The sequence below is a fragment of the Hesperophylax consimilis genome, chromosome 22 (genome assembly GCF_061612785.1).
Source record: "Hesperophylax consimilis isolate HC1 chromosome 22, BYU_Hcon_1.0, whole genome shotgun sequence".
NCBI lineage: Eukaryota > Metazoa > Arthropoda > Insecta > Trichoptera > Limnephilidae > Hesperophylax > Hesperophylax consimilis.
In genome coordinates, this window is record NC_142857.1 from 16,127,359 (window position 1) to 16,139,884 (window position 12,526).

Sequence of the window (12,526 nt, forward strand, 5' to 3'; positions counted from 1 at the left end):
TTCAACATATTCTTGATAACTTATCCATAGGATAAAACGATGATACTCAACCTTTTTCTTCTGCGGGCCACATTCATATGTTTGTAAAGCTACGCGGGCCGAAACACTATACTGGTCAGTGTTGCCAACGGATCTTGGCCTAGTGTCGCCGTTTTTCAAACATTAAGTAGCCTAATGTAGCCGAATTTTAGTTGCAATAATTCTGCCCACATATTCCTCACAAATATTCGACGTGAGCTTGATTCCCCCTTTTATTATTCGAAATCCATGGGGGGGATTGTAATTCACCACAACAATTTTTCGAAATCCAATCCATGGGGAGGGGGTAGCTAAGGAATTCCATTTTCGAAAAATATAAAGTATATTAATTAAAAACGTATAAATTCTCTCAGTAGTTGGAAAACTCGGCTAGTTATCCAATAAATTGCCATTGTTCATTGGTTCGAGCTCCGAATGGTAAATTCTGAATTTATAAGTAAAAAAATTGTAAATCTAAAATACAGGATGCCCGAGTGGAAAGTGCGCTAACTTCGGGGGTAATTTTACATGATGATACAGGCAATAAATAAAAATAACTTTTTCGAAAATCCAACGTTTTAAGTTATCTTTCAGGTGAAAATTGAATTGTTTGTATGGGAAAATATTTTAGAATCAGAAAAAAGTTTTTATCTTTTTACTTCTACCATCTCGAAGTTAGCCCACTTTACTCCCGAACATCCTGTATTTTAGATCTGTATTGTATGGGATCTGTCACTCTGATAGATGACAGCCGCTCCGTAAATTGATCTCTTCTTGTATAGTACATGGGAGAGGGAGTCGCATAATATTCAAATATAGCCTGGCTAGCAGATCACAGGGCATATCGTCGCCACGCCCACACTTATGGCACATCTTTTTAGATGTGACAGGTCCGCATGGGATTGTATGGCGAGCAATATGGAGTAACATGTATAAAACGTTTTGAACCCCTCGAGGCTCTCGACAATGAATATAAGACAAACTACTTGCCTCATTTAGATTGGTACATCTTCTCATACAAAGTCTTCTGTTATTCCGACTGTTAACATGGCTTATGTATTTTGTTATGTTAATTTATTTATAATTAGTTATAAAATGTGATCTGCCAACTTTGGTATGGGAAGAAGCGCCTCGCACTCATCGCAGACGACATAAAATGTCACAACAAGATGCCATAAAATAAGTACTCCGTGACCCGAATTAAATATATGTCATAGGGAAAAAATTCGCATAGGTATCGTTCATCTTGCCTCTGAACGCATATATAAATCATGTTAAACAGTTCTTTGTAGAAAGTTCACTACTCCACTGAACGTAAACGTTTTACAAAAATAATAAAATTATTCTCCAGTATAAGATTCGCATCTCAATATCAGTGTTCGCCAACGACCATACCATGTTGAACACACCGGTTCTCGTCCGATCACCGAAATTAAGCAACATTGGGCTCGGTCAGTACTTGGATGGGTGACCGCTTGGGAACACCGCGTGCCGTTGGCCCTCTTCTTTTTTGAATTTTTTTTCAATTTTCTAAATGTTATTTAAGTATTCGGTTGTTTTTCGTCTCTCCCTAACGTTTAATTGCGTGTTGATACAGTCGTTTGGCGTTTCATCCTCCACCCCTACGTACTTAACTTACATTTTTTCAATCAATATCAGATCTGTCGGTGTAATGCACGCCTCTCCTTTTTTGCAATTGCTTTTCTATTTGTTAAATGTTATTTAGCATTTAGATGTTCTTCGTCTGTTTTTGTGATATAACCTACCCCTCCCTACCCCTGCCACGTTCATAAACCTATAATTTTGTTGGGATATAATCGTTTGGCGTTTCATCCTCCCTCCCTCCCTCCCTCCCTCCCTCCCTGACAAAATGCATGTTTGATGAGATTATTTTGCTTACATAACATATTTAAATATAAATTGCCTAGGATTATACTATTTTTTACGTTTTTTTTTAATTTATGTATCGTCGTTATTTATGTATTTTACCATTGTTATTAATTTGAATTTTCCCTCTTCAGTTCGAGCTAAAGTGGCATCTATCGGAATATTTCATGATTTAAATCGCGCTTTCGTAGGCTGTTCACTACTCCGCTGAACGTCAAAGTTTTATAAAAATAATAAAATTATTCTCCAGTATAAGATTCGCATCTCAATATCAGCGTTCGCCAACGACCATACCATGTTGAACACACCGGTTCTCGTCCGATCACCGAAGTTAAGCAACATTGGGCGCGGTCAGTACTTGGATGGGTGACCGCTTGGGAACACCGCGTGCCGTTGGCCCTCTTCTTTTTTGATTTTTTTTTCAATTTTCTAAATGTTATTTAAGTATTCGGTTGTTTTTCGTCTCTCCCTAACGTTTAATTGCGTGTTGATACAGTCGTTTGGCGTTTCATCCTCCACCCCTACGTACTTAACTTACATTTTTTCAATCAATATCAGATCTGTCGGTGTAATGCACGCCTCTCCTTTTTTGCAATTGCTTTTCTATTTGTTAAATGTTATTTAGCATTTAGATGTTCTTCGTCTGTTTTTGTGATATAACCTACCCCTCCCTACCCCTACCACGTTCATAAACCTATAATTTTGTAGGGATATAATCATTTGGCGTTTCATCCTCCCTCCCTCCCTCCCTCCCTCCCTCCCTCCCTCCCTCCCTCCCTCCCTGACATAATGCATGTTTGATGAGATTATTTTGCTTAAATAACACATTTAAATATAAATTTCCTAGGATTATACTATTTTTTACGTTTTTTTTAAATTTATGTATCGTCGTTATTTATGTATTTTACCATTGTTATTAATTTGAATTTTCCCTCTTCAGTTCGAGCTAAAGTGGCATCTATCGGAATATTTCATGATTTAAATCGCGCTTTCGTAGGCTGTTCACTACTCCGCTGAACGTCAAAGTTTTATAAAAATAATAAAATTATTCTCCAGTATAAGATTCGCATCTCAATATCAGCGTTCGCCAACGACCATACCATGTTGAACACACCGGTTCTCGTCCGATCACCGAAGTTAAGCAACATTGGGCGCGGTCAGTACTTGGATGGGTGACCGCTTGGGAACACCGCGTGCCGTTGGCCCTCTTCTTTTTTGAATTTTTTTTCAATTTTCTAAATGTTATTTAAGTATTCGGTTGTTTTTCGTCTCTCTCTCTAACGTTTAATTGCGTGTTGATACAGTCGTTTGGCGTTTCATCCTCCACCCCTACGTACTTAACTTACATTTTTTCAATCAATATCAGATCTGTCGGTGTAATGCACGCCTCTCCTTTTTTGCAATTGCTTTTCTATTTGTTAAATGTTATTTAGCATTTAGATGTTCTTCGTCTGTTTTTGTGATATAACCTACCCCTCCCTACCCCTACCACGTTCATAAACCTATAATTTTGTTGGGATATAATCGTTTGGCGTTTCATCCTCCCTCCCTCCCTCCCTCCCTCCCTCCCTCCCTCCCTCCCTCCCTGACATAATGCATGTTTGATGAGATTATTTTGCTTACATAACACATTTAAATATAAATTGCCTAGGATTATACTATTTTTTACGTTTTTTTTAAATTTATGTATCGTCGTTATTTATGTATTTTACCATTGTTCTTTTTTTTATTTTTTATTTATTCTTTAATATATTTGTTAAACAATGGTATAGTATATTGTCCTCCACGCTAGGAGTTCACCTGTGTTGTGGAGGACTTTTTCAATTGTAAAGTTATATAATTCTAAAACAATACAGTGGAGTTGGTTACACAGAGAAACATTAAAAATTAAAATATAAAATCGATTTTTCCATAGTTATAACAGTAGTTTTTCCATAGTTATTCCAAAAAAGTGAAATATAAAAAAATAAATATTAACAGGATTGTAGCCAGTTCCATATGTGTTTTTTGTATTCTGTAAGATTAGATATTTTATATTGTGTTGGAAGTGAATTGAATAGTTTTATAGCCTGGAATCTGTAGTGTTTTTGTCCAAAGGATGTGTTGGTTTTTGGTATTAGTAGTTGGTGTGCATGTCTTGTTCTGGTATTGCGAGAAGTTTGTGAAGTTTTAAATGTGTTTAGGTTCTTGTAAAGGAAAGTAAGTATTTGTTTTGAATATAGTTTTTGAATCTTCAACACTGGGAATTGTTTAAATATGGTTGAAGTGGGTGTTAGTATTGGTACTTTAAGTATAACTTTTATTAAGGTTTTCTGAGCTTTATATAGTGTGTCGATGTATTTTTTACTGGCATAGCCCCAGGCAATAATGCCGTATTCCATTATAGATTGTGCTATTGCGAGGTATATATTTTTAATATCAAATATGTTCAGTATATTTCTCACGTTTTTGAAAAAGTAAATCAACTTGTTTATCTTTCCTTTAACCGATTCAATATGTATGTCCCATTTTAAATATCGGTCGAAGTATAAACCAAGATATTTGATATTTTCGGTTTGTGTGATTGGAGGACAATTGCACGGGGTGCTCGCTGAGTGACAGGAATGTATTTTAAGGTAGATGTTTTTGGCGGGTTGGCCTCTCGAGTTTATGCTAAAGGTTATGAATTTAGTCTTATCTATATTTAAAGTTAATAAGTTAGAGTCAAGCCATTTTTTTGTAATATTTAGGCCAACTTCAGCTTTTGTGATTAGTGTGTTCCAGTCAGTGGCCTTAAAAAGTAACACAGTGTCATCAGCAAAGCTTATAATTTCCCCGTCTATTTGGAGGTGACATAGATCGTTAATATAAATAAGAAATAGGATTGGGCCAAGTACGCTGCCTTGTGGTACTCCGTAGGATACTTGTTCCTTGTCACTACATGTGTTTTCTATTGAGGTATATTGGGTGCGATTTTCCATGTAGCTTTCAATTAATTTGAGTTCTGTTCCCGTGATTCCGAAATATTTAAGTTTATTGAACAGGTTTTGGTGGTGAATTGTGTCAAACGCTTTTGCCAGGTCGAGGAATATTCCAAGGCATTTTTTACCCTGATCTATATTTGTTTTGAGGAAGTCTGTTACTGAGGCTATGGCATGTGAGGTACTCATATTTTCCCTGAATCCAAATTGATTTGGTGATAGTATATTGTTTTTGTTAAGAAAAATTAAAAGGTGGTTTTTGATATGTTTCTCGAGAATTTTTGAAAGCGTGTTTAGAATTGTAATTGGTCTGTAATTATTAATTTCTTGCTTGTTTCCTTTTTTGTGGATTGGAATTACTTTGCCCGTTTTCAAAATAGTTGGGAACACTCCTTCTTTAATGGACCGATTTATAAGTATAGTAAGTGGGATAAGAAGTGCTGACTTTATTATTTTTAGTGTCATCGGTGATATTTTGTCGCTACCCTGAGAGTTTGTGTTTTTTAGTTCGTTTATAAGTTTTAGTGTTTGTATTTGGGTAATGTATGGAATTTTAAAGGAAGAAACACTAGTGTGTGTATAGTGGATGGAGAATTCTGGGATATCGTCATTTGTAGTGATTTTGTTTGCTAATACCTTGCCGACGTTAGCGAAATAGTTATTCACAAAATTACATACTTTTAGTGGTTGTTCTGATGTCTTAATAATCTCGTTATCTATTTTAATCTCGGTTATGGAATCGCTTTTCTTTGAAGATGTGTGGGATATTTCTTTTAGGATTTGCCAAATTTTTTTGGGGTCCTTGTTGCATTTATCTAATTTATTTTTATAATATATTTCTTTCGATATACGTGCAAGTCGTGTGCATAAGTTTCGATATCGTTTATAGAAATTTATGAGATAGATGTCATATGGGTTAGATTTGCATTGTTTGTGGAGTTTGTCTCTTTTACTGAAACTTGTTATGAGTCCTTTTGATATCCACGATTTTAGAAGTTTATGTTTAGTTGGAGAACTTTTTTCGGACGTGATGGTATTTTTTTTAAATTCGTCTTGAATACATTCTATAAAAAGTGACCATGCTTCATTAATTTTATTATTTTCTACGAGTTCTTCCCATTTTTTATTAAGTAGTATGTCATTTAGTTTTAAAATATCAGTTGTATTGTGGGTTTTTGTGGTTTTGGAGTGTATCTCTTATGAATTGTTTGTAGTGTTTATTTCCAGGATAAGTGTATAGTGGTCTGTAATTGTCGAGTGATGGGTTGTGGATTTGTATGATCTTTTTGTTTTTAACATAATGTGGTCAATACAAGTTTGCGTGGGTAATAGGTTATTTTGTTTAAAGTTGACTCTTGTGGGTTCATTTATGGTGCTAAAGAGTCCATGGAATAACAAAAGGTTTAAGTAATCGTCACTTTGTGGATGTTTTTTATTTTCTAAAATGTTTATATTCATATCTCCTATTACGCAGATATTTTTTTGTTTTTTCATTTTGATAAGTTGACTGTCTAGGGACCTCAGAAAGGGAAATATGTTTTTTATAGAAGGTGATCGATACATAGCTAAAATACATATGTCATTATTTATGATTATTTCAAAGCCGTTTGCGTCTGTGATATCTACCTCCGTTAAAGTTGAATGTAGATGTTTTTTGCAGTAAATTACAATACCGTCATTTTGATTTTTAATATTTTTGGAGTGAGTGACCGTATAATTAGGTAATTGTATTGGTGTGAAGATTTTATCTAGCCAACATTCTGTGAGAATTATCACGTCAAATTCTGTCTCCAATTGTTGAAGTACGACAGTGAGATTGTCAAAATTTTTTGAGATACTGCGTATGTTTTGGTGTAATATTTTTAATTGTTTAGCCATGGTAAGATTAAAATTATTGGATGGATGTGTACGATTTTGGGATAGTAAATTCAGATCATCTTTATTATATCATCGGAGTGTTTAATATAAATTATTTTATCTTTTTCGGCTTTCCGCGCCATAACCTTTCCATCTTTGGTCCATACAAATGCATATCCTTTTGTGATGGCTTGTTGTTTTGTTTTCCATAGTAGTTCCTTTAGATATGGTGACAGGATTTCACTGATGTAGATTTTTGAGTATAGCCCTGGGGATGTTTTGTATTTGACTTCTCTTTTCTTAGAGAGCAAAAGCTCACGTAATTTAGGATTATTGAATCTAATTTTGATTTTCGGATGGTCCCTTTGTTTTGTTGACGTTGACGCTGCAGACGGTCCCCCTGGTTGAGCCTTGGCAGTAGTTGGATGTAGTCTGACGGCCTGTAGAATGTCTTCCGGAAGGATCTGAATGTCCGCTGTTTCGGCTATTGACTTTACTATTTCAAATATAGATTCATCCGCTTTAAGAGGTACTCCGGATATTTCTAACGAGTCTGCCAGCATGCTATGGTCGCTTTCGGCAGCCCGTATTTCCAGATTCTTTAGTAGAATACTTTTTTCGTTTAATGTTTTTTTCAATGTTTCGATATCTGTCATCATTGTTTTTTCCGAGAGAATGGATTGGTCTATTTTTTCTATTAATTCATCATATTTATTACAAAGAAAGTCTATGGTTTTTTGTCTTTCTGCTGCTTCAAGGTTCATTTTTTTGAAAAGTTCGTTTTTTAATTCATCTATTTTTGTGTCTATGTGCGACATTAGTCGATGTGTTAGGTCTTCGAGTAATTCGGCTGAATGAGGAGTAGGAGATGCACTGGTGTTTTTACGTGATTTCGACATTTTTAAATTTGTGCTTATGATTTGGTCGATAGATGTCTCTTTAATTAAGTTAAATTTAGTTCTATTGCCTACAGTTCCAATTATTTAAGAAGTCACTGTAATCTATTTTCAAGTAGTTTAGGTTATTTAGCTAATTTATTATTAAAGTAACAGAAAAAAAAAAAAAAAAAAACTTTTTGAAACAGTAGGATTCGAACTCACTTGGTTCAGATATCTCACATGTCTAGACTGCCGCTTTCGTGACTGTTCACGCGACTGCGCTATTGGCCGCTTATGACGTATCGTGAAATAGGTGTAATATGAAATTTCTTGGTAGAGAAATTTTATGAAATAAGCTGATGGATTTTTTCGACAATAATCACTGTCACTTTGTAGAGATTGTTCACTTGGAATCACTTGAAATCATAATTTGAATTTTCCCTCTTCAGTTCGAGCTAAAGTGGCATCTATCGGAATATTTCATGATTTAAATCGCGCTTTCGTAGGCTGTTCACTACTCCGCTGAACGTCAAAGTTTTATAAAAATAATAAAATTATTCTCCAGTATAAGATTCGCATCTCAATATCAGCGTTCGCCAACGACCATACCATGTTGAACACACCGGTTCTCGTCCGATCACCGAAGTTAAGCAACATTGGGCGCGGTCAGTACTTGGATGGGTGACCGCTTGGGAACACCGCGTGCCGTTGGCCCTCTTCTTTTTTGAATTTTTTTTCAATTTTCTAAATGTTATTTAAGTATTCGGTTGTTTTTCGTATCTCTCTCTAACGTTTAATTGCGTGTTGATACAGTCGTTTGGCGTTTCATCCTCCACCCCTACGTACTTAACTTACATTTTTTCAATCAATATCAGATCTGTCGGTGTAATGCACGCCTCTCCTTTTTTGCAATTGCTTTTCTATTTGTTAAATGTTATTTAGCATTTAGATGTTCTTCGTCTGTTTTTGTGATATAACCTACCCCTCCCTACCCCTACCACGTTCATAAACCTATAATTTTGTTGGGATATAATCGTTTGGCGTTTCATCCTCCCTCCCTCCCTCCCTCCCTCCCTCCCTGACATAATGCATGTTTGATGAGATTATTTTGCTTACATAACACATTTAAATATAAATTGCCTAGGATTATACTATTTTTTACGTTTTTTTTAAATTTATGTATCGTCGTTATTTATGTATTTTACCATTGTTATTAATTTGAATTTTCCCTCTTCAGTTCGAGCTAAAGTGGCATCTATCGGAATATTTCATGATTTAAATCGCGCTTTCGTAGGCTGTTCACTACTCCGCTGAACGTCAAAGTTTTATAAAAATAATAAAATTATTCTCCAGTATAAGATTCGCATCTCAATATCAGCGTTCGCCAACGACCATACCATGTTGAACACACCGGTTCTCGTCCGATCACCGAAGTTAAGCAACATTGGGCGCGGTCAGTACTTGGATGGGTGACCGCTTGGGAACACCGCGTGCCGTTGGCCCTCTTCTTTTTTGATTTTTTTTTCAATTTTCTAAATGTTATTTAAGTATTCGGTTGTTTTTCGTCTCTCCCTAACGTTTAATTGCGTGTTGATACAGTCGTTTGGCGTTTCATCCTCCACCCCTACGTACTTAACTTACATTTTTTCAATCAATATCAGATCTGTCGGTGTAATGCACGCCTCTCCTTTTTTGCAATTGCTTTTCTATTTGTTAAATGTTATTTAGCATTTAGATGTTCTTCGTCTGTTTTTGTGATATAACCTACCCCTCCCTACCCCTACCACGTTCATAAACCTATAATTTTGTTGGGATATAATCGTTTGGCGTTTCATCCTCCCTCCCTCCCTCCCTCCCTCCCTCCCTGACATAATGCATGTTTGATGAGATTATTTTGCTTACATAACACATTTAAATATAAATTGCCTAGGATTATACTATTTTTTACGTTTTTTTTAAATTTATGTATCGTCGTTATTTATGTATTTTACCATTGTTATTAATTTGAATTTTCCCTCTTCAGTTCGAGCTAAAGTGGCATCTATCGGAATATTTCATGATTTAAATCGCGCTTTCGTAGGCTGTTCACTACTCCGCTGAACGTCAAAGTTTTATAAAAATAATAAAATTATTCTCCAGTATAAGATTCGCATCTCAATATCAGCGTTCGCCAACGACCATACCATGTTGAACACACCGGTTCTCGTCCGATCACCGAAGTTAAGCAACATTGGGCGCGGTCAGTACTTGGATGGGTGACCGCTTGGGAACACCGCGTGCCGTTGGCCCTCTTCTTTTTTGAATTTTTTTTTCAATTTTCTAAATGTTATTTAAGTATTCGGTTGTTTTTCGTCTCTCCCTAACGTTTAATTGCGTGTTGATACAGTCGTTTGGCGTTTCATCCTCCACCCCTACGTACTTAACTTACATTTTTTCAATCAATATCAGATCTGTCGGTGTAATGCACGCCTCTCCTTTTTTGCAATTGCTTTTCTATTTGTTAAATGTTATTTAGCATTTAGATGTTCTTCGTCTGTTTTTGTGATATAACCTACCCCTCCCTACCCCTACCACGTTCATAAACCTATAATTTTGTTGGGATATAATCGTTTGGCGTTTCATCCTCCCTCCCTCCCTCCCTCCCTCCCTCCCTCCCTCCCTCCCTCCCTCCCTCCCTGACATAATGCATGTTTGATGAGATTATTTTGCTTACATAACACATTTAAATATAAATTGCCTAGGATTATACTATTTTTTACGTTTTTTTTAAATTTATGTATCGTCGTTATTTATGTATTTTACCATTGTTATTAATTTGAATTTTCCCTCTTCAGTTCGAGCTAAAGTGGCATCTATCGGAATATTTCATGATTTAAATCGCGCTTTCGTAGGCTGTTCACTACTCCGCTGAACGTCAAAGTTTTATAAAAATAATAAAATTATTCTCCAGTATAAGATTCGCATCTCAATATCAGCGTTCGCCAACGACCATACCATGTTGAACACACCGGTTCTCGTCCGATCACCGAAGTTAAGCAACATTGGGCGCGGTCAGTACTTGGATGGGTGACCGCTTGGGAACACCGCGTGCCGTTGGCCCTCTTCTTTTTTGAATTTTTTTTCAATTTTCTAAATGTTATTTAAGTATTCGGTTGTTTTTCGTCTCTCCCTAACGTTTAATTGCGTGTTGATACAGTCGTTTGGCGTTTCATCCTCCACCCCTACGTACTTAACTTACATTTTTTCAATCAATATCAGATCTGTCGGTGTAATGCACGCCTCTCCTTTTTTGCAATTGCTTTTCTATTTGTTAAATGTTATTTAGCATTTAGATGTTCTTCGTCTGTTTTTGTGATATAACCTACCCCTCCCTACCCCTACCACGTTCATAAACCTATAATTTTGTTGGGATATAATCATTTGGCGTTTCATCCTCCCTCCCTCCCTCCCTCCCTCCCTCCCTGACATAATGCATGTTTGATGAGATTATTTTGCTTACATAACACTTCATTATTAGTTCTCTGGCGCTCCCGAAGCTTGCCGGCTGCTTTTTTCTAGCGCTCCTAGATATATTTTGAAAATATTGGGAAGTCCTTGTTTGTTAAATTGTGTAAATATCTAAAAATAACCGTAATCATTTTTATGTTAAGTGTATACAATCAAAATAATTTTAATATCGCAGTTTCTAGCTTAATTGAACTTTTAATAAAATAACTCATATTATTTTAAAACTCTCGTTTCTTAAAACACAGTTGCGCTTCCATCCGATGGTCAACTGGACACATGTGCATACCGCACGTGGCTCGACCTAGCAGCTAATCCCAAGTGTTCAGTTTGTAGTGCAGTGATTTACGATGTTTACTTTGTTATGCAATGCATAATATAAACACTACTATTGTGTATAATAGGGCAACACTATTAAGTTTTAAAAATAAACGTGTATTGTTGGACCCTCTGGTTGCCGCAAAAGTAACCTTGTACAACCTTGTGCGTGACCCAAATGTGAAAGCTAGGTACCGGGGTTGTCGTGGAGGACAAAACAGGAAAAAATATCTATGCAAGAAGGAACAAGACTTTAAAACTAACAATAACTCTAATAATATTAACTCTCTATTAGAACAGGGTATTCAAGTGGTCATACCAACTGACAAACGGAGCGTCCTAGCTTCTGAAGCCCTACGCGATTCTGATAAATGTGACAATCTGAACTTGAATAAAATTCGATCAGAACGACATGCGAATTTTAGAAGCAGACGGCTTGCGGTGGGTTCCTGGAATGCACGTTCTCTGAACAACAAGTTAGAGGAGGTGGATGATGTTTTTAAAGATCAAAAACTCCACATACTCACCATCACAGAAAGCTGGCATGAAAACAGTGAATCTTATTCAATCAAAAGACTTCAAGCTCTTGGGTATGTCGTTCTGGAGCAGGCTCGACCCAGAGCTACGGAACACTCTAATAGTATATCACACGTAAATCATGGGGGTGTCGTGATAATAGCCCGACAAGGACTGCGGCTTACCAGGGTCGAAAATGGCACATTCAGTACATTTGAGTACATTGGCTGCCGTGTTTCTTCTGCGGGATCGTCATTTATAATATTAACGCTGTACCGACCCGGTTCGAAAACGATCTGTGTAGAATTTTTTAAGGAGTTTTTGCGTTTTTTGGAATGGGCAGTGGGTCTTTCCGAAACTCTCATCATCACGGGTGATATAAATATTCACCTCGAGCGCGAGACATCACCCAACGCTATCAAATTCATTGACCTACTGGATAGTTTTGGACTCCGGCAATGGGTCAACGAACCAACTCATGATGCTGGTGGAATTATAGACATTTTTGTATCCATGTGTAGTAGCCCACCACTGACCGCTAAAGTCTGTGATATAGGCTTATCAGATCATCGACTTGTCCGCACCGAA

General features: G+C 36.4%; 7 non-coding genes across 7 annotated transcripts; all 7 read left to right on the plus strand.

Annotated features, from left to right (window-relative positions):
• The first annotated feature begins 1,399 nt into the window (after positions 1–1,399).
• On the plus strand, positions 1,400–1,518 carry LOC149412915 (5S ribosomal RNA). Its single transcript, XR_016304523.1, has one exon. It is a non-coding gene; the product is annotated as a 5S ribosomal RNA (ribosomal RNA).
• A 667-nt stretch (positions 1,519–2,185) lies between these two features.
• LOC149412916 (5S ribosomal RNA) lies at positions 2,186–2,304 on the plus strand. The gene has a single exon (XR_016304413.1). It is a non-coding gene; the product is annotated as a 5S ribosomal RNA (ribosomal RNA).
• A 687-nt stretch (positions 2,305–2,991) lies between these two features.
• LOC149412917 (5S ribosomal RNA) lies at positions 2,992–3,110 on the plus strand. Its single transcript, XR_016304424.1, has one exon. It is a non-coding gene; the product is annotated as a 5S ribosomal RNA (ribosomal RNA).
• Positions 3,111–8,195: 5,085 nt separating this feature from the next.
• LOC149412918 (5S ribosomal RNA) lies at positions 8,196–8,314 on the plus strand. The gene has a single exon (XR_016304435.1). It is a non-coding gene; the product is annotated as a 5S ribosomal RNA (ribosomal RNA).
• Positions 8,315–8,983: 669 nt separating this feature from the next.
• On the plus strand, positions 8,984–9,102 carry LOC149412919 (5S ribosomal RNA). The gene has a single exon (XR_016304446.1). It is a non-coding gene; the product is annotated as a 5S ribosomal RNA (ribosomal RNA).
• Positions 9,103–9,769: 667 nt separating this feature from the next.
• On the plus strand, positions 9,770–9,888 carry LOC149412920 (5S ribosomal RNA). Its single transcript, XR_016304457.1, has one exon. It is a non-coding gene; the product is annotated as a 5S ribosomal RNA (ribosomal RNA).
• Positions 9,889–10,580: 692 nt separating this feature from the next.
• Positions 10,581–10,699, plus strand: LOC149412921 (5S ribosomal RNA). Its single transcript, XR_016304468.1, has one exon. It is a non-coding gene; the product is annotated as a 5S ribosomal RNA (ribosomal RNA).
• The last annotated feature ends 1,827 nt before the right edge of the window (positions 10,700–12,526 follow it).